General features: G+C 49.2%; 1 protein-coding gene across 1 annotated transcript in view; it reads left to right on the top strand.

Annotated features, from left to right (window-relative positions):
• Positions 1 to 4,254: 4,254 nt before the first annotated feature.
• Positions 4,255 to 21,391, top strand: part of Kcnj10 (potassium inwardly rectifying channel subfamily J member 10) — a 33,560-nt gene continuing 16,423 nt past the window's right edge. The window contains exon 1 of the mRNA XM_057770983.1: positions 4,255 to 4,479. The gene's annotated coding sequence lies outside the window, so the exon portion shown is untranslated. The remainder of the gene's footprint in view (positions 4,480 to 21,391) is intronic.

Raw genomic sequence — 21,391 nt, 5'->3', positions numbered from 1 at the left:
GGTGTGTGTGTGTGTGTGTACAGGGTCTTGCTATGTTGCCTTGGCTATGGCAGACTTGAACCTGGTTATGTAAACCAGCCTTGAACTCCCAGAGAGTCTCCTGCCTCTGCCTCCTGAGTGCTGAGATTAAAGGTGTATACTACCATACCCCTCTTTGTTCAAGGTTTTGGTTCTAGGCTTTATATAGGACTTCTTTAATGGAAATAGTATATTTCCCTTTGAGACTGAAGAGAAGGGTTAAGGATGGGTCAGGTCCTGGGATAGTGGTAATCTTCATGATTCTGGCCATGGAATAACGGTTTGCATCCTAGAGAGATATAACTAAAGGAGACTTAATAGTTCTTGGTGGCCGAGTTGACACGCCACAGAGAGGGACACAGGGTGAACATGAAGACCAATGCTTATTGTCAGCTTTTCGGTCTGCTTAGCAGGAGTTATACAGAAATAAGGAAGCTGCGAGTATTCCCAGCCTTGGTCAGGGGGGCTGGGAACGGGAAAAGAGGATGGGTTCAGTCGGGCCTCTCAAAGGTAGAATCCCTTGCAGGTACTGGGATGGAAGGTACAGCACGAATGAGAATATGGGGTAAACCAGAGATCTGTACAACACTCAGGCCGTGTGACCAAGGGGCAAGGAGCAAGACACAGATCACAAGACCCAACCATGGTGTTACAGGAGGACGCAGCTGTAGATTCAGATATGAAGGGTCAGAGGAAGACAAGACTAGAATGGTGTCAGGCCAGGTTATAATGAGCCTTCTGTTCTATGCTGCGGAATGTGGATTTTATTTATACACAGTTGCAATTTATTGAAGTTTTTGAAGTGGGAAGTGGCAAGTCGGATGTGAGCTTTGGACAGAAATACATTATTGATATTTAATTCTTTTTTAAAAGTTACATCCGCCCCCTTTTGTGTGTGTGTGTGTGTAGAAGTGCCCCAATACACACACAGAGGCTAGAGGACAACTTTTGGTAGTTGTCTACCATGTGAGTACTGGCATTGCTCAGGTCATCAGGTTTGGCAGCCAACACCATTACCCTCTGAGCCATCTCGCTAGCCTTGATTGCTTTTACATAAAGGAATTTATAACCTGAACGATGATTATGAGAATGTACAAAGGCTGGAGGGACAGAACCAGTTAGATGGCTGCTGCAGTAGCCCTGCTGAGAGGAGTATCTGCTCCAAACTCCAGCAATGATAACGGCACAGGGAGGCAGGGGGAGTGTCCAGGGACTCAGAAAAGAGATGATGTAGTTAGACAACGGAGTAGGAGTAGCGTAAGGAAGAATAGAGTCTGCGGTGACTGCGGCGCTTCTAGTTGGATGATGGCGACACATTCCCTGTGGTTTGGAACAAAGAGGAGCACACCTGTGAGCAAGATGATTCCTTCCATGTTGTACTAAGTTTGAAATATATACCCAGGTGGGTTAGAGTCATGGCCGTATGGGTGATGACTGATGCCAAATGCTTGGGTAACATTTTTGGAAAATAATAAATTCATGATAAATGTCTTGTAATGATCTCATAAACCATGACAGCTTTTTGACTTCTTTTCTCTGCGTTTGTTCTCAGTTTTATAGTTTGGTCTGAGCTCAGCCTTCAAACCCTTTCTATCTCTGAATGTCTAAGACTGTGGGCCCTGATCAATTGTTCAAGCTGGCCTTGAACTCGCTCTGTAGCTCAGGAAGGCTTTGGGCTTGCAACCCTTCTTTCTGCCTTAGCTTCCCAAGCAGCTGGGAATTGCAGGCCTAACTCACCATGTTTTCAGACCATCTTACAGAAGATAACAGAAATCTGAGAACAAAACAAAACCCAAAAAATAAAAATCAGGCAGGAAGATAGTTTCCGGTCCATGACTCTGGCTCTGGTTTTATTTTTTTCTGTCTAAGTCAAATCCTTACAAGGGTAAATGTTAACATTTTCTCACTTTCTAATGCAGCACCTAGTAATCTGGTTTCCCTTGGATCCCTCTTCTGAAATTGCTCTCACTGGGCAGTGGTGGTACATGCCTTTAGTCTCAGCGCTGGGGAGGAAGAGGCAGGCGGGTCTACAGAGTGAGTTCCAGGACAGACAAGACTGTATAGAGAACCCCTGTCTTGAAAAACCAAAACCAAACAAACAAAAGAAAAAGAAAGAAAGAAAGAAAGAAAGAAAGAAAGAAAAGAAACTGCTCTCAAACATCACTAATGACTTCTCATCATCAACCCCAAAGCTTCTCTTTCTGCATTGACTGGAACTGTCTTAAGTTCCTCTCCTTGTCCTTCCTTCCTTGGTTCTTCAACACCTCGCTCTCTTAGTCCATTCTTTGGCGGTCAACTGCGACTTTTTAGAGGTCTTTCTCCTTCTTTTCCTCTCTGTTTTCCACTACACATGACCCTCCTTGAGAAGTGTCTTGATGTCATGGCTTCAGTGTTGCTTTGACAGCGATGGTCAACTGTATCTTCTTCCCTCTGACCTCTACCCACCATTCCCAGTTCCTAACTCACCATCTCTGCCTCAGTTACCTGTTTCTATAGCAGACTGACTGCTCCCTGGAATTCAGTGGTCTCACAGCTATCCTGGTTTGTAGAGTCCAGAACCATTGTGATCCTGCGGCCTTTCTCTTTGCTCGCCATGACACATTGGTCCTTTGAAGTTTTTTTTTTTCTCTTGGCTTTTTGATACCCAGGTCTTTTTAATGTTTCACTTTTTGCTCAAACCATACAAATCCAGGCTTTCTTCCTGCCCACATAATTGTTATCACTCTCTGCCTAATCCAGCTTCCTCCTGTTTTCAGATTCAAACCAGCCTGCACACTTCCAGATTAACCTTCCCAGCTTCTGCATGTCTTTATCTCCTCCCGTTAAGAACTCTAAGTTGCTCTATCTTGCTTATAGAAACTCTGACTGACCCTATCACAACCATATGTTTACTGCCCGTCTCCCTCTACTTCTCGAACAAGCCCGGCTTCTAAGAACTAACCTTTAGCCAGCCCTCTCCTTGGCCAGTGAGGGCTTCCTTGCCTACTTCTCTGTGTTTCTCTTCCTCCCTACTTCCCTCTTTCCTTCCCTCTTTCTGATACTCCTATCCTTCTTTTTGTGGTGGTAAAGGATGGAACCCAGGGCTATCCAAGCACTCTACCACTCAGCTACACCCTCAGCCCCAATGAGGGCTTTTCAAAAGGCACACCTATTCATTTTAGGAATTTTAAAGAGTCAAGATAAATTAAAACATACAATTTTTCTACTTTTAACCATGAATTTATATTAGCATAGTAAGTAAGTAATAATGGCTATTGATTGGTAATTCTGTGTCTATTATGAATAAGATGGTAAGTCATTATTTTCTTCTTTAATACATGCTATACATGAGATAGTGGAAACAAACCATTCAAAACATAGATTCAGGTAATGAAAGCAGTCCTTGGTGCAGACACTCTAGTGTGTAGGAATAGTTTGATGCTATTTCCTGAGACATTATGTACTTCTGTGTCACCTCAGGATTTTACTTAGGCCGTTCCTCTGCCGGAAGTGTTCTTCCTGCCACCTCCTAGGACATGGGCCCCTGTGTCCCCTAGGTCCTTGGACCTAACTAAATGTTATCTCTTTCCTCGAATATTTGTGGGGACCCCCCTAAATAGAGCGACCTTTCGCTATTCTTCCACAGTTTGGGGTGTCTCTCATACTTTGCACTGGACTGTAGCTTATTTTTCCGTTCAGATGAAGCTGCTGCAGGTGGAGACGGTTTGGGGTGCGACTTTTGCACCCCGCACCGTATTCTCTAAACAGGGAACAGCAAATAGCCTGGAAATTGTACGGGATGCCAGAGCCCTGTAGCCTCAGGAGCCCAGGCCAAGTCTGCCAGTCTGGTCCCAGCCGCAGCCTGTCCTGAATTCATTTCCACCTCATTAACTGGGGCCCAGTCCCGCCCCCGCGGCTCTCGTCCTGGTTCCTCCATTCTGACACGGCCGCCTCGCTTTTCTTCTTTCTCTCTCCCCCTGTCATCTTGCCAGCTCGGCTTCTATCTCTTCTCGTATCGTCCCTTCATCTCTCTTTCTCTAGGACTCTGTCTGGGTCTCTGTCTTTGGGTGTTTCTGCCCCCTAGTCAGTCTGGGTTTGCGCTTCCTAGCACCTTAAGCCCTGCCCCTTACCCAAATCTCGCCAATCCCCAGGCTCGGAGCTGGCGCTCCGCTCTGCCATTGGCCGGCCCCAAGCTCCCCCGCCCCCGCCCTCCCGGCCCCCGCCGGGCCCCTCCATTCACTCAAAGTTTGGCTCCGGCGCTGCAGAGGGAGGGGGCGGCCCGGCCCGGCCCAACTCTGCCCCCGGCCGGCCCGACCCCGGCCCCGGCCCCCGGACAAGCCCTTATCTGATCCCAGCTCGGGGTTTAAGAGTCTTGGTCCTGCCCGTCGCGCAGCTCCGCTCGTCACTCCTGCCCGCCCCATCTGTTCATCTGTCCCGCTGCCCGGCGGTCCATCCGTGCAGCCACTCCACCTGCGAGCCAAGGTAAGACTCTGGCCCTGATGAAAGAGTGCTGTCGCCCTGGCCGAGGTCCTGCCCACTTAGAGACATCGGGGTCCCAGCCCTTCGGTCCCTACCAAGGTTGCCTGGCCTCAGCAGTACAATCCGAAGTACTCCCTCCTTCTGTCTTGGCCGTCCCAAGTGGACTTTCCTGGGAAGGGTCCCTCACCAAGCGTACTTTACTTAGGCTAGTCACCTCAGGCCTTCCGTCTGAGAAAGGGGCTTCCGTAATGTCCCCGCCTCACTCGGCATACCTGCAGTTGCATGGGGCTCCTCTGGTTACTGGAATAATTACGACACATAAACCTGCACCCACCACACAGTCGTACAGACACTGCTCCTGCACCCAGTAGCGACAGGTTACTCCTGCTCCCAGCCCTCCCCGCGACACTCACGTACCATGTTCTGACCACCAGTTTACACATGGGAGAAAAACAAACATTAGATTAGAAGACACAGCCTGCTGTACCGGGCACCCTCCTCTCTCCCCCTTCCTTTTTCTCTCCCTTCCTTTCCAACTTGATTCCCACCTCGAGATACCCCTCGCTATGGACACCCCTCAAATTGCTTCACAAGGAGAATTTCAGAAGGAGCAGGCTGTTTCTTCTTGAGTCAGAGGTTAGATTAGGGCCTATGAATTCACCCTCCAGAGTGTCCCTTCTCCTATTCTCTCTCCTCCAACGGGGACTAATCAAGGGCACTCATGTTAGGAAAGAACTCATTCTAGGGAAGAGAGCTGAGGCCCAGAAAGATTAGAAGGACTAAATGGGGGGGGGCGGGGTGAGCAGTGCGGGTAGGGCTTTCTGGTATCTTGGGATTTCATCCCAGTAACTGAAGTGCCCTGGGGAGGCTGAGGATGGCCAAGAGGTGAGGGTGTAAAGAAACAAAGTCAGAGTTGGACCCAAAGGGAAGGCAAGCTTAAAGCCTGATTAGGTTGCTTATCATACACATTCTGATGAGATTTCTGGTCAGACTGCCCTTGCTGTGGTGTTTGAATTTTTTTTCTCCCTATGAGATAGACTGCTTTGTGTAGTCCAAGAGGGCAGGAGCTGGGGAAGGAAGATTTGGGAGCCTCCTGTTTGGGCTTATGTAGAAGGCATTGAGATGCTAGTGCCCTGAGTCCGCTGTTGCCATGAGCTCAATTGAGTTTCGTCGTGAACACTTCTCCCTGATCTCCAAGGAGTTTTGAATATGTTCCTGGAATGATGGCGATTCTATCCTTTGCCAAAGGGTAGGGCTTGTCAGTTCCCCAAGGGTACAGACTGGGTGGGTATAGGCACCAAGTCTAGAAGGAACTAGGTGTCCTGGCTCATGGCTGGTTCTTCAGGAAGGAGGAAAGGGGGAAAGGGGGGAGAGACGGCATCATGCCAGCCAAGGGTCCAGGGTTGGACGGCAGAGGCAGTAGGCTTGACCCAGGCAGTGCCAATCTCTCCACCCACCCGCCCAGCCTTTGGTGGTGGTGGCAAGGGAGGGAGGAAAGGAGGGGGAGTTAGGGGGTGATCTGGGCCAGTCCTGCCTCCCAAAGCCCTTGCCAACCTGGGTCCTGAAAGGAACTGCTGTTTTCTGAGCCATCCCCCCAGCCCCCATCCCGAGCCCAGAGCAGCCAAGTTGTCTCAGTGGATATCAAATGGCAATGACTCCACTGACTGGGAGGAGGTTGGGGGGGTTATGGTCCCATTCCCTGTATAGCTCTAATGCAGAATCCTACTTCTCTCCCTTACCCTGTGGGGGGATAACATCTCTCCAACATGTACCCAATATATCTTTGGCGGGGGGGGGCTTGTGTTTATGTGGGGATAAGCTGGTATTTCCCAAGTTCACTCTGTAGCTCCAGCCTGCACTCTGCATGAGCTCACATACACTCCAGCTTTGTTGGCTTGGGCTAGAAGGGAAGTGACTGGCAGAAGACCCAGGGACCTTCCTCCCCCTCTTTCCCCTAAGGAACGAGGAGGCTGGCTGTTCAGATCTGGGTGGGTTCATATGCAGGTCTTTACAGTTGTTTTGGAACTGGCGGGGTAAAGTTTTTAAAGGCCCTGGTGGGTGAGTTGTGTCGCAAGGCCCATTTCCATAAGGGAGGTTTCTTGGCCTCCTAGGTTGGGTTTGTATACACAGGATGCAAAGACAGGTGGTTGAGGCGCGAAGTACTGGTGAGGAGGGAAAAGGACACAAGGTGATGAAGGAAAGAGACGCGAGTCCCTAAATTTTCCTGAGAAAAGTTATTTAGGACGGAAGAAAAAAAAAAAAAGAAGAGGGAAAAAAAGGAACTCCACTCTCCCTCCCTTCCCCGGCCTAGATTCTTCTCTTGCCTGACTGGTCAGTGCTACTGTCCAGACTGAGGCCAAGTTGTCCAGGACAGTAGTGAGGCCCGGGAAGGGGCAGAGAGAAGGGATAACATGAGGCACCCCGTTGAGATTAAACTGCAGGAAGGCTGGCCAGAGAGGGGAGTTTTGGACTCTGTGCAAATGTCTTAGTGCAGAGTTAAGGGCAGTTGCCTAAGGCCACTGCTGAGAATGGGGAGTTTTTGCATTCACTTCATCACCTCTGTCTGAGGCCAAGGGCTTCTTTTCCCTCATCAGAGACTACTGTCCATGTTGTCACCATTCTTCATAGAGAGAATACGTCCTGGGTGGCCCCTCTCCATCCCCCCCCCCATCAGAACCTTGAAAGGACAAAGAGAAAAGGATTGTGGGAGCAACTCTCCTGTGGGTGTCTGCCAGCCTGGAGCCTGGATTTGAGGTGGTGGGGAAGGGAGGGGCTGTCTTTGGAATGTGGGAGAGAAGTCGGACCTAAGCTGTGTGGTCTGCAGAAGAAGCCTGGAGAAGCGGGAACTCCGGATGAGTGGGTATTAATACATGGCACTTCTGCATTCTTCCAGCAGCAGAAAACCCAGGGAGAGATTAGATACCAGTCGAGAAGACGCCCCATAAAAAGACATTTGAAATGATGGCTAGGAAGGAAAAGGAGACATATTTCTGGAGCTTAAAAAAAAAAAAATAGCTCCAGGGGCTGGAGAGATGGCTCAGTGGTTAGGAGCACTTGCTGCTCTTGCAGAGGACCTGAGTTCAGTTCCAGCATCCACATGGCATCTCAAAGCCATCTGTAACTTCAATTCCAGAGGATCTGACACCCTCTTCTGGTCACCCGTACACCTGGGTTGCACACACTCAGGTACGCACGTGATACTCCTTCCCCACCATGATAAATAATACAAAAAAGAAAATAACCCAGACAAAAAAGCCCATCATTAAGGCTCCCGAAAGGAGCTGTGAAGTTCTGAAATATAGGGGTTATATAATAACTGTCAAGAGGCTTCTCATGAATGGCGGTGTGACCCTAACTTGCCACCTCTTCATTCTGAGAGATTACACACACAGTGACTCAGGGCATTGCCTTGGAGTCCCCCTTACTGGGCTTAAGTCCTGGTTTTACCAGTTAGTAGCTACACAACTTTCTTCATGCTTTCATCGGGGCCAATAATAGTTGTGAGGGTTTCAAGAGTCAATATTTGCAAAGGATTTAGAAGGTGAGTAGCATGGAAGGTGTGGCGGCTATTAGCTTTCTCTGGGCTCTCCAACTCTTCCTACCCCGCTCTTCTCTGCTCTTCCTACTCTCCTTTTGACTGGCTCCTGGGACTGGTCCCAGCCCTCTGTAGTGGTTTCTGAGCATTTGTCCTAGGTCTGGGAAGGCAGAGTTATTGAGAAGTTAAACACGGGGTTCCAGTTTCATGCCAACAGACTGGCTGTTACCAGAAGCAGGACCTTCATACCGCAGCCCATTCTTCCCATGACATTTGTGCCAAACAGATGTCCTGTCTTCAAATCAGACTCAATAACTGTGATCTGTCAAGCACCCACCCCTTCCTCAGCTAATCATCCCTAGCAACCTCTGCTGCTTAGCCGAAGATACAAGTTTCTACCCCCACATCTGAGGTGTCTCTACCTATCTTCATGCATTGCTCCCCTCCTGCATGGGTCTGTCTCCCCCCTCTTCTGTATGGTGCATGTATGTTTTTGTGTGTGGATGTGGCTGTATATATATTTGCAGGAGTGTAGAGGACAGAGGTTGCTGTTGAGTGTCTTCCTCAATCTTTGTCTGTCCTGTATTTTATGATAGGATCTCTCATTGAGCCTGGAGTTGACCAATTCGACCAGACTGACTGACCAGCAAGCCCCAAATATCTTTCTGTTCCCCCAGTCCTGTGATTATAGGCATGTTCCCTGTGCCTGGTTTTTATGTGGCTGCTGGGTTGCAAACTCAGGTATTAATGCTTGCGTAGTAAGCCCTTTATTTACTGAGCCATCTCTTCAGAACTTTGTGGGTGTGTGTTGGGTGGGGGAGGTCTTATGAAGCTTGCTGTGTATTCAAGGATGACCTTGAACTTCTGATCCTCCTGTTTCCACCCCTCGAGTGCTGAGATTATAGTCTGCAGTCACCACACCTCCTCCAGGCCTGGTTTGGTGTGGTGCTGGGTTTGTACACACTAGGTAAGCACCCTACCAACTGAGCTGCATTAGCCTGCCTCCTGTCTCTTGGTCTCTTCATTTAGCACCTCTTCCTTCTCAGCTGGCTCAGGTGTCCTCTGCCCCTGTCCCCTGATCAGCCTGTCAATCATATCAGCTTAGTTACTGATGATAGCCTCCCTCCGTCACGACTTTCCTGACTCTGGCCTCTCTCCTTGATTCCTTCCCTCCGCTGCTCCATGTTTGGTATTCTCACCATGGAGCAATAGTTTTTATCTTGTCCCTTTCATGCCTAGACACTCCTGTTAGCACTAGACGGACATTTGCGGTCACAGTCTTCACACAACTTTCTGCCTTTTCCACCTCCCCTCCGGAACCCCATCTCTTGTGTTTTCCAGGGTCTGACCCTGACAGTCCCCAGGTATGCCCTTCCACCCACTCTTGGATAGCACAAGCCCTTCCAAATTTCACCTGCCTGAAAATTACCATACTCTTTTTTTTTCTCTTTCTGTTCAACCATCTCGTTTTATCTTTTTATCTTTGATTTTTCTCAGGATGCGTCATACATGGCAAATGTTAGAGGGATAGTCCATCTTTCTTACTTGCTAATGAGTTCCCCTAGGACAAGCCTATGTCCCTGTCATATTGAAGACCTCCTGAAGCAAAGACGAGACTTCTCTTTTTTGGTCCCAGGGATGCAAAAGGACTCTGTCTACCTTGAATCTAGGCAGGGTTTTGTGTTTACTCAACACAGAGCATTTGGGAGGAGTACCCTGCCTTTAGAGGCTTAAGTGGGGATTTTCAGTATCATGTGTGTGAGACCCCATTACCCAGCTCTCTAGGGAGCTTCAAGAATGACTCCTCATTGACTAGCCATTTCATCTGCTGGGGACAGCTTCATTCTAAGACTAAAAGCCATGGGTGCTTGGATTCCAGTTTTTTGTACCCCAAGTCCCTCAGAGGGAGGTCTGACTCCAGCCTGAGGCTGGACTTGTCAGCGGATGTCTGGGGTGGCAACAGAGCTAGAGGTCAGGGTCCAGTCTGGGAAGTCCCGTTGTCTCGTCCATACTTCTGAGCAGGGATGTGCAAGGTGAGAGATATGGGGACACCAGTCAAGTGGGGGGATGTGTTGGCCTGGCCCTTAATGTTACATTCTCCCTAGAGTAGACCCCTCAGCTCTTTTTCTCTTCCAGTCCTAACCCCGAGATCCAGGTACACACCTTACCCCATGCCTAAACCCTGGCTGATCCCATAATTTAAAAAAGATACATGGGAAGCTTATACAAGGTGAAGGTGACTCTCTCTCTCTCTCTCTCTCTCTCTCTCTCTCTCTCTCTCTCTCTCTCTCTCTCTCTCTCTTTCTCTCTCTGTCTCAGCACCCCTTTACATTTGAAATTTTCCGAGGACTCCAAAGAGCATTTGTTTTGCATGGGTGGTATCTATTGATATTTAGCGTGTTAGAAATGAATGCTGAGGAGACTAATTTAGAAGTAATGATAACCCCGTTGCCCGTTGATGGGAGGTCTTAAATAAAAGTAGTTATGTTTTATAAAACAAAGGTCTAGCAAGAGTGACCTGCCTTTTATTCACACAAATCTTTTTAATGCCTAGCTTAGGAAAAATTAGTTGGTTCCTTGTATTTGCTTCTGCATTTAATATGTTGCAATATCACATGCTACTCACCCCTGGGAAACTGCACTCATCACCCGTGAAGTAATGAAACTGGAAGAATAAATCATGCAATATTAGCATTTTGGCAAGCAGAGGTTTGACCTCCGAAAGCCTCTAGAAGCACCTCAGGAATCCCTTTGGGTCCGTGAGCTCTCTCTTGAGAACTCCCGGTTTGAGGAACTGCAGGGGACACTGATAATGATGATTATCTTGGCTTATGTCCCTCAGCAGTGCCTTCTCACTGTTTCCTCCGGGCAGACAGGAAGGAGCAGTGGTTAACCCATCTGGGCTCTGGGAGGTGCTGCCTGTTTGAGGTTGACTCTTAACTCCTCTATCCATTAGCTGTGTGACGTTGGGCAAATGCTTAACATCCTTGCTTCTGTTTTCTCCTCTGTAAAATGGAGCCTTTAAAAGGCATCTGCTGCCAGGCGACAGTGGTGGCGCACACCTTTAATCCCAGCACTCGGGAGGCAGAGGCAGGCGGATCTCTCTGAGTTGGAGGCCGGCCTGGTCTAAAAGAGCAAGTTCTGGGACAGGCTCCAAAGCTACAGAGAAACCCTGTCTTGAAAAACCAAAAAACAAAACAAAACCAAACAACCAACAACAACAACAAAAATAAACCAAGCATCCAGGAAGTTGGTAGGAAGATCACAAGTTCAAGACCCATCTGGCCTACACAGTGACTCAGTCTAACCAACTTGGTGAGACCTTGTCTCAAAAGAAAAAGAGAAAGTAAGGGCTGGGATATAGCTTACTGGCAGAGTCCTTGCTAAGCATGTATGAGACCCTAGGTTCATTTCCTACTATAAAAATAAGTAAGTAAGCATCTATTGTTTAGAGTGCAGAGGATGATATTAGAAAAGTGCTTAGCACGGTCCTTGTTGCCAGGAGCTGCTGTGTTCCTGTGTCATGTCTCTGAGCTCACCGCCTAGCAGACGAAGGGTCAGAAAGTCTTCTTTCCGTGGTACAGAGGGCATCTCTTGGCTCAGAGTGCAAGTGTGTCTCACACAATGTTGCAGGGAAAGTTGGGTTGTCCGGTTTTGAACCAGGAATCTGATTTAGGCCTAGCCTTGTGTTCTTTCTAACATGCTATGAGTTAGGGGTTAGTTTTCAAAGTGAGAAGGAAACAGGTTTTACTCCCTACCTCACCCCCACTTTTTAGTAATCTCAGGAGGAGGAGATGTAGCCAGGCATAGACTATAGGAGAGAGGGCGGGCAGTGGTGGCACATGCCTTTAATCCCAGCACTCAGGTGGTAGGGGCAGGTGGATCTCTGTAAATTCAAGGCCAGCCTGCTCTACAGAGCAAGTGCCAGGACAGGCTCTAAAGCTACACAGAGAAACCCTGTCTCAAAAAATCAATAAAATAAAATAAAAAGAATATAGGAGGGAGGACTTCCTAGTATCAACTAAGAAGAAAGAAGCTGGGAAGACATTCTTAAGCTTGAAGATTTTTTTTCTCTCTCTTTCTAAAGTACTCCCTACCCTCTCTTGGGGCTTACTGGTCCAGGCCAGAGGAAATCTGATTAAGCTATACAACGGCTCAGATAGTGACCTTTCTCTTGCATGTTGCCTGTATTCTCTCAGCAGGTTCTTACCCTCTTCCTCAGAGTGCCCATCAACCCAGGTCTCAGAGCCCTTGCCTGGCACCCTGTCCCAGGTCTAGCTGGTATGTGCTGGGGGTGGACTTGAACTGAGAACAGTTGCACACCTTTGGGAAGAGCAGCCCGGCTCGCTAGGCACGTGGTTGATTCCCTTTAGTTGGACAGCTGATATTACTTCATGGCTTCAGACCGGCCTCCCTGGAAGAGCCCAAAGGGCAGTGGTCCTTGTTCTTAGTCACCGTACTTGCCTTCTCTGTCCCCACAGCTGCCCCAGCAGAGATTCTGTGAGAGGATAGCACTAGACTGGGAAGATGGCTCAACAGGAAAAAGTGCTTGCTGTGTGTGAGGGCCAGAGTTCAGATCTCCATCACCCTTTTAAGATCCGGGTGTTGCGGGCATTGGTGGAGACAGGGAGCTCCCTAAGATTTGCTGGCCAGTCAGCCTGCCTGAGATAGCAAGCTCCAGTTAGGTTCAGTGAGAGACCTTGTCTCAAAAAATAAAGCTATAGGGCTGGAGAGATGGCTCAGTGGTTAAGAGCATTGCCTGCTCTTCCAAAGGTCCTGAGTTCAATTCCCAGCAACCACATGGTGGCTCACAACCATCTGTAATGAGGTCTGGTGCCCTCTTCTGGCCTGCAGGCATACATGTAGACAGAATATTGTATACATAATAAATATTTTAAAAAAAAAATAAAGCTATAGCAGAAAACACATGACATCAACCTCCAGGCCCCACATACCCACTACCTAACCACCCATGTGGAATAAGAGGGCAGCAGTCAAGGAAGCAGAAGACCAGAGACCCCACCAAATCTGAGCATCCTGAATTTCAGAGGTCCAGAAGCCTCTATTCCTGAAGGCTGGTCATTCTGGCACAGGGCCTCCACCAGCTGTGGCTCTGAGCTTCGGTTTGGGATCTTGTTCTCTCACACCGGTGTTCACAATCCCACCCACCAAATTCCGTTGACTACAGAGCAAAGCGGAAGTAAGGGGTGGGTGAACTCAGGCTGCCCATCCATAGCCCCTTTCCCAACTTTTCCCCCAAGGCCTTCTCTGTTTAGTCTGTCCTCTTTGGTCAGTGGCAGGTTTGGAGGCCCTAGTCGAATCTCCTTCCCCTGGCTCTTGGTCAGTGACCCCAGGGGAGCTGCTAGCGCTAATGTCTCCTCAGTCTCAGCTGTGCCCCACCCTGTCTCCCACTGCCAGCAGCCCCCCAGCTCCCGCCCCTGGGCTGTGGGACAGTGAGAGGGCTGAGGGGCTGGTTCTGCATACTAATGTCCGGTCCATTGTCAAAGCCCCTTTGTGTCAGAGAGCTCCATTGAGGCGGCTCTGGGGCGGCACAATGGGGGCTCTGTCCCCAAGTTCCCCCAAACAGTCACCTGCTTTCAGAGCCTCCCCCCACCACCCCTCACCCGCCCCAGTGTCCAGAGAACCCAGAGAGCATAGAGGAGTGGACCCAGGGTTGGGGAGGAGAGTATGTGGGCAGTACGACACCCCCCCCTCCCCCTTGGGCAGGCTGGGGAGATGGGCATTTGACAGGGCTGACTGTGGAGGGCAAAGCTTGGACCACAGGGGTGGGGGTGGTCTGTGGGGGGAGTTGGAATGCAGGTCTATGAGGCCCATGACAGAACAGGGGCACACACAGCCTGCCCATGCCTCCTAGATGCTCAGCCTGAACCAGCAACTGCCCAGTCCCTTCTTTATCCCAGCTCATGGACACACGGCTCATATATGCAGAGACACACAGGCACACACTCATCTATGCGGCCCCACACCCATTCCAACCCCACACCCAAGCAGATGTGCCCAGATACGACATGCAGAACCTGGCTCACAGACCACATGTCCACACCACCTTCCATCAGCCTATGCACATGCACACCTCCTCTCCTCTCCCCACACCACTCCTTTCCCTCCCACCCCCTCCAGCAGCTACTGGTACCTCAGCACCATCCCCCTCCCCACCCCTCGCTGCCCTCTGCTGCTCTGACACAGGTTTTAACAAGTTTGCACTTGTTGTGACCTCGAGAATGTGGCCCTGGGGCGGGGAATGTCCTGCTGCCCCAGACTTTACCTGCTTATACGTTAACCACGGACACGGCCTCCACCGAACTTTGAGTATAACTTTCCTACCTCTACCCCGGCCGTGGAGGAGGTCAGTGGGCCAGGACCCCCGCCCTGGCACTGAATCAAGCATACAGTATATATGCGTGTGGACAGCTAACATATCCTGACCTGGTGCATTTCCCCAGAATGCTCCCCACACCCCAAGCCCTCATGACCCTGAAAGGGAACCAGGAAAATTATTGTCCCAGCAAGACGGGGGACAGTGCGATGAGGTGCCCAGGCAACTGGTGACAAGACAGGGGCCTGGTCCCTGGTCCTTGCCTGTTTCATTGTTTTGTTTTTTCTGTACTGGGAGTTTCTGGCTCTGCTCAGATTGTTCCCTGCTCCGATGGAATTTTACCGTAACTGTCTTTACTCACCCTTCTCAGAAAGAAGTTGTGGGCATAGTAACAGTTGGGAGCAGAGAAATAGCAGGTAGAGGGACTGTCGCCAGGCTTCTGGCTATAGAAAGGGATTCGAAAGGTCACTTTGAGCAGGGTGAACCTACCTCTTTTCACTTCCTCCACTGCCATTAGCCCACTCCTGCTAGTGACTCTGTAGAGCAGGTGTGATTACTCCCTCCATTTCCCCCCCCCCCAGTTTCACAGCTGGGTTTGGAGCTAGAGACCACTGCTGACTGCAAGTCTCTGTGGTGTCCAGCTCTGCCCTTCCCAACTGTATAACTGTACTGAGTGTCTGTGCCTCGGCTAGCATTCTGATTTGGGCCATCTCTCTAGTAGCTTGGAGTAGACTCTGTGAAGGGGGAAGAAAGGAAGATCCTCTGGCACTCCTGGGACTTCGGGCTGAGCTGACTTCAGAGGCTCACTGAGTCCTGGGAGGGTGGATGAGGCCCCAGCTGCAGTGTCTCTAGCAGAGAGCAAACTGAAAGTGGTTACTGAACACTGATCCACGAAGCTTCCCTTATGTAAGGACTGCACAAAGAAACTGCAGGATCCGCCTATTCCTCCCCCACCCACATTTGTTATCTAGATGCTTCTCTCTGGCCACTGGATTCAGCCTAAATCTCCTTACCCACCGGTCTCTCTGTACCTCATCCATCCTTTCTACTCATGTTCTTCTGCCTTCATGTCTCATTTTGGTGAAGGAAACCTACCCACAAGCTCTGCTGCTGTACTGGAGCAATTAGTAGTGTGTGTGTGGGAGCAATGACACAATGGGGCACCCTCCTCTGAATGTAGTGCTGTATCTATTCAGAGTCTGCATGCCACCCTCACCCCAACCCCATCTTTCTCAAGTGGAGTGAGGATTAAAGAAAATAGGGGAAGAGTTAGGGAGAAGTAGAGAGACGGCCTGCCTTTGGGGTAAAGGTTGGCCTCCTGGGACTTCTCTGTCTTTCTGCATATATGGGACAGTAGCCTTGAGGAGACGGTGGAGCTGAGAGGACCTGCCCAGGAGGGGCTCCATTCCCTGAGCACGAATCATAGGTAGGGCACCCATGGGTCTCCATTGCCATCAAGGATGCAAATAAGAATAAATTGCTTGCTGGGTGGTGGTGAGGGAGGTGCACTCCTTTAGTCCCAGCACTCAGGAGGCAGAGGCAGGTGGATTTCTGTGAGTTCGAGGTCAGCCTGGTCTAGAACAAGTTCCAGGGTAGCCAGAGCTACACAGAGACACCCCTTTTCAAAAAAAAAAAATAGAAAGAAGAAGAAATAAATAAATTGCTTAAGAACAGCAGGTAATCTTTTCCTTAAAAAAAGTATTTCTTGGTGTGCGAGGTGTTACTAGGCACAGGAGGAGGACGAAGAGCGAGAAAGTCTGGGTGGCCTAAGCAACTGTTCAAATGACTTTCAGAGCCCCTGTGGGTAGTGGGATTTCTAAATGTCTCTGAGGAACTCTCTGTCCATTTTTACAGCCTGCAGAGAGAGCATCTCCAGGTGTGTCCCCTGCTCTCTCTAGGGTAGCACTACTTCCTGTTTCACTTCTTAGAGTGTTTCTGGGTTGGCTGCTGCAGGTGAGGGAGGCCCTAAGCCCTGATGGACAGAGAGTCAAATCAAACACATCCTGGACTGGATGAGCATCGGGAACAAGCTCCGTGGGTAATACTTCAAGTGCCAACCAAGAGGACCCCAGGGTCAGATCTTGGAAGAAAGAAGGCGGGATGAAGGCCAGGGCTACTGCTCTGATGCGGATATAAAGTCATGTGTGCCATTGGCAAGCTGTGTGATCTCGGGGACACTGCTCGTCTTTTCTAAGTCGTGGCTCCTTTTTTCAGTACATTGAGGGACTGAATGGGATGTACGTGGAGGCCTCCTAACACCAATATCCTGCGACCCAGGGCAAGAGGAAAAACACAGGCTGGGTTCAGCTTGCGATGCCAGCCTTCCTAGCAGCTTTCTTGAGCATGGGCAAGCCAGCTGACTCTCTGAAGTGTTTCTGTGCCGTTACCATGAAGGCAGCGCTATCACCAGCTGCCTGGGGAGGGCTGGTCTGTGCATCACATCACATGAAACAATCAGCAAAATACTAGCGTGTGGGAAGGGTTGGGATGGGGCTGTCGGTGATACTGTGGGAACACAGATGAGGGTGCAACCCACACAAGAGCTGGAGGCCTCTGAAAGGTTTAGGGAGAAAGTGACATCCAAGATAAATTCTGATGGAGAGGAAAAAAAACGAAGAAATGAGGCAGCAAAGTGGTATCCAAAGAGTCTCCGTTTTGAAAAAAAACCAACAAAACAAAACAACAACGACAACAAAAAACTGTTCATAGGTTTATGTCTCAGAAGCAAGAGATGCTTGGCATGCCTGGTGGACGAGGATATGTGTGAGGAGTGGATGAAAGGTAGAGAATATTGATGCTTGAGACGTTAGCAAAGGTCAGGCTGTAAGGGATGGTGTCCCATCTGAGCTATAGAGACAGGCCCCTCAGCTTCTCCCCAACCCTTTCTCCCTTGTCTCTCTCCTTTTCTCGCAAGACTCTCTCTTCTTGCTTTGGTCACACTGTCCTGGGGGCGCTGGATCTGCCTGGAGGACCTCCTGATCTACGATAAAGCGTCAGCAGTTTTAGGTCAGGGCCTGGCATTGTTCCTCTCTCTCCTACCATGAAGGAATTATCTACTTCCTATAGAAAACTGGATTTCAGGCATTAAGGCCCCCCTGATAAGCATAATACCATAGTACCGACTGCGGGCAGCCTCAGTTTCTCCACATGCCCACCTCCACTCTGACTGAGGAGTGGAGGTTAAGGATGAACTGCAACAAGGACCAGGACACTAGATAGAGCACAGCTTCCCTGTCCGGAGTAAAGGCTGAGAGGGGGCTGAGTCCATGCCCCCAAGCACCCAGGATGTGCTGGGATAAAGCTGATACACACACTGCAAGGGCAGCCCGGGGGTGGGAGGAGTAATACATGGAGAGCCAATCATCTGTACATGTGTGTGTGCATGGAGGACAGATGACAACCCATGGGAGTCGGCTCTCTCCTTCCACAACGCGGGTCCCAGAGGCCAAACTCACAGCACCTCCACCCACTCAGCCATCTCATTACTCCTAGATGGGCTCCTTTACATATAAATACCAGGCACCGGGAAAGAGACAAAAATGAACAACAACAACAAATACAGATTAAGAGTCAGTTCAGGGGCTAGAGAAATGGTTCAGTAGTTAAGAGCCCTGTCTGTTCTTCCCAGCATCTCCACATGGCAAATCACAGTTGTCTCTAATTCCAGTTCCGGGGAATCCGAGGCACACACATATATGCAAACAAAACATATAGCCTAAAAATAAACATTTTTTTTTTTTTAAAGAATCAGTTCAGAAGAGTTTCTCATTTGGGGAAGATGGAGGTGACTATCTCTTAGTGCAAGGAGGACAATGATACAGTCCCATGGGGAGCTGTCCTGGGTGCCTCTCCACCAGAGAGTGGCTCTTCTGCCTCTCTTTTTGCCTCTTGGGCCCTCCATCAACCAGGTCAAGTTCTCCCTCATCACTATACAATGTAACCTGAGGATGACAGGTTCACAAATGCCCAGAGAAGAGACCTTAAGCAGGGGTCTTCTCTTTCTTCCTTCTCTCTTTTTGAGACAGGGTCTACTATGTAGCTCTGACTGCCCTGGTACTTTATAGACCAAGCTGGCCTCAAACTCACAGAGATCCGCCTGCCTCTGACTCCAGATTGAAGGCATGGCTCTTTCTCTTTTCTAGGTGGAGATTGTGACTAGGCTCCCAGGACTCCCAAGGAATAAGTCCTGTCAGCTGGAAGCCTCTCTAGTGTCCTAGATGCTGGTGCCAGATCAGGTGTTCTTCTGAGGGCCTGGACATCCTAAGCCTGGAAGAGCATGCTAGTTTCCTGGACCCCCTACATTTGGAAGTGGGTGAGGGGCCAGAGAACAGTCATTGAGGAACTCAGCATTCCTTGCTGCACGAAGCCCCATCAGGAATAAGGGGGGGGGGTGGGATAGACTAGTGAATCGGAAACCCCTCCAGTTCTGAGGCTATGGTAAATCCTATCCCACCAATCGCAATTACCCTAGGGAAAGCAGTAATAATGCCTTGGTTCAGCTTGAGCGGCATCAAGCCCTCTGGGGTACGGAGAAGCAATATGAGCAAAAGCCCTGTGAGACCTAGAGAGAGCTTCTGGGTTGCTATTAAGTAAATATCAGCAGTCACCTCACCTTTCCGAGTCTTAGTGTCTTTAATTCAGGGGAATTTTTTCTTCTCTGCAAAGTACAATAATAATGATATCTTTATTTGCATAAGGGCCTAACAGATTTCACGTATTTTCTTTATCTCCTGTAATCCTGAGCACATAATCAAAGTTTATTGCCTCCTTAGGCGAGGAAACTGAGCCCTAGAGGGATTAAGGGATTGACTGAGGTTCCCATAACCATTAACTGACAAAGACCAGAATGGCAAACAGTGGCAGTGGAGAATAGAAAGAAAACCGGGCTGTGACATGGAGACGCCAGGATAAAAATAGGTTCAATTTGTTAGGTTAACTCCGTTTGAAAGGGGTTTTCTGTATGACTACCTTAAGAAGATTCCGAGGCTCAAAAAATGTACTTTTATGAATCAGGGATATCTCTGTGGGTGTGTGTTCATCTGCGTGTGAAGATGGCTCATTCAGACTGTATAGTTGATATCTATAGCTCAGAATCCATCCTCAGATATCAAATTTAAGTCCGTATATACTAAACAATTAGATGAATTTTGACAGTCTTATCTTAAAAATATGCCTGAGATGAAGTCTCTGACTTCAAAGAGCTCTGGCAAAATGTCCCAGGAGCACAGGGGAAGTCTATATATTTCTAGCTGGGCCTGGAGCAGCCTCCATGGCAGAGAGAATACTGGGACCAGGACAGGGCCATAAGGGTGAGAAGATTTTAGATGGAAGAAGGATGTGGAAGGAAGTTGGGGGCAGAGGGGGCATTCCCTGGAGAGAGCTGTAGAAGCAAAGGCTAGGAGACAAGGGGGATGAGGGATGGGAGGCAGAGGTAGGATGATGATGATGACAGGCAACATTCTCCATGGTGGAAACAGGAGTGTGGGCAGGAGGCAAAGAAGAGGCTTCCAGGGTGAGCTGGGGTCAGATGGTGGCGAAGGATTCTTAGCACCATATTAAGTGGTTTTGTCATGAAAGCTCAAGGAATTCACTTAATGATCGCAAGCCTGAGCTGAGCGATGGGTCAGACCGGGCTGTAGGACTCTGGAATCTGAAGGATGGGGGTGAGGACGTAGGGTAGGAGGACCAGGAAGTCATTGCATCATTTCAGGTGAAAGACTCTAATACTGCATGACAGAAGCCTCAGAGAAGGTGGGCAGACTCACGAAAAGGAAGAATGGATAAGACCTGGTGACCAATGGACTGAGGGGCCAGAGAGAGACCAGATATCCAGCTTGGGTACTGAATGGATGATAATTCTCTGAACAAAAGAAATCACACGAGAGATTCTTGAGGAGAGAACACAGGTCTGTGCATTTTAAATTGGAATGTTCCAGAGAGAGGAACCTGTAAGTACTTAGACATACAAGTTAGAGGGAGTGGGGTGCATAAGAAGGGCTGACACAGAGGAGTCAGCCAGGTAGCATTGTTAGAAATGATGATCAAATTGGGGGTGGGTGTGTGGGAAATGCCAACATGAAGGGGCAGAGGAGAGAGAGCTCATTGAAAGAGATGGAGCAAAAGTAAGCAGAGGGCAGGTGGGCTGGCTCAGAGGGTAAAGGAGCTTGCTGCCAAGCCTGGTGACCTGAGCTGATGCCTGGGAACCTACATGGTGGAAAGAGAGATCTGACTCTTACAAGCTGCTCTCTGATCTCTACATGCTGCTATATCTCCTATACAAATAAACGTAAAAAACTTCTAAAAATAGAGGCAGAGAGAGAACCTAGGAGACGTGGTGTCCGAGAGAAAGAAGACTGCATTCTGAGCGCTCCACAACTCGGGCCGAGTTCATACATGTGTGGTCTCAGAATTCGCCCGTCACCTCCATGTCATCAGACCCTGTGTGCAGATAAAGGACATGGAAGCCCAGAAACTCAAGTGACTTGCCCAGAATCTTAAAGCCTAGAAACTCTACAAAATCATAAGTCTCCATCACACTGCAATAGCAACAAACACACAAGCAAACAACAAAACACAAAGAGCACACCGGGAACAGACCGCCTGTTAGTCCCAAATGCTGACGAGAGACTGCTGGGGTTGAGAACTGAGAAAACACCTTCAGACTTAACAAATGGAATGTCAGCTCCGATCTTGGAGAGAATTCCCAGCTGCCTTAGCCGCTGCCCAATGGGGCATCAGACAGAATGAAATGGCTCTAAATTCGTATAGGTGCTTCCTTGAAGGCAACCTTCTGCTCACTAGAAGTGGTTGCTATTGCTACTTGAATTGCTAGGGTTATTGAACCATTCGATATTGATAATATGTGATCTGTTTATATTTAATTTGCGACTGCATGTAGTTCAACCTAATAGTAAAAGGAGTGGGTTGGTGTGTTGGTAGAGTCTATGAAGGCAGCCTGCCTGACTAAAGGGCCTTGCCCCCTGGTGGCCAGGACTTAAATCTACAGCATAGGCAAAAGGCCCTTAACCTGGAAGCTTGAAGTC

This window comes from Chionomys nivalis, chromosome 5, assembly GCF_950005125.1.
Source record: "Chionomys nivalis chromosome 5, mChiNiv1.1, whole genome shotgun sequence".
Classification (NCBI taxonomy): domain Eukaryota; kingdom Metazoa; phylum Chordata; class Mammalia; order Rodentia; family Cricetidae; genus Chionomys; species Chionomys nivalis.
This window is presented reverse-complemented; position numbering and strand designations above follow the sequence as displayed.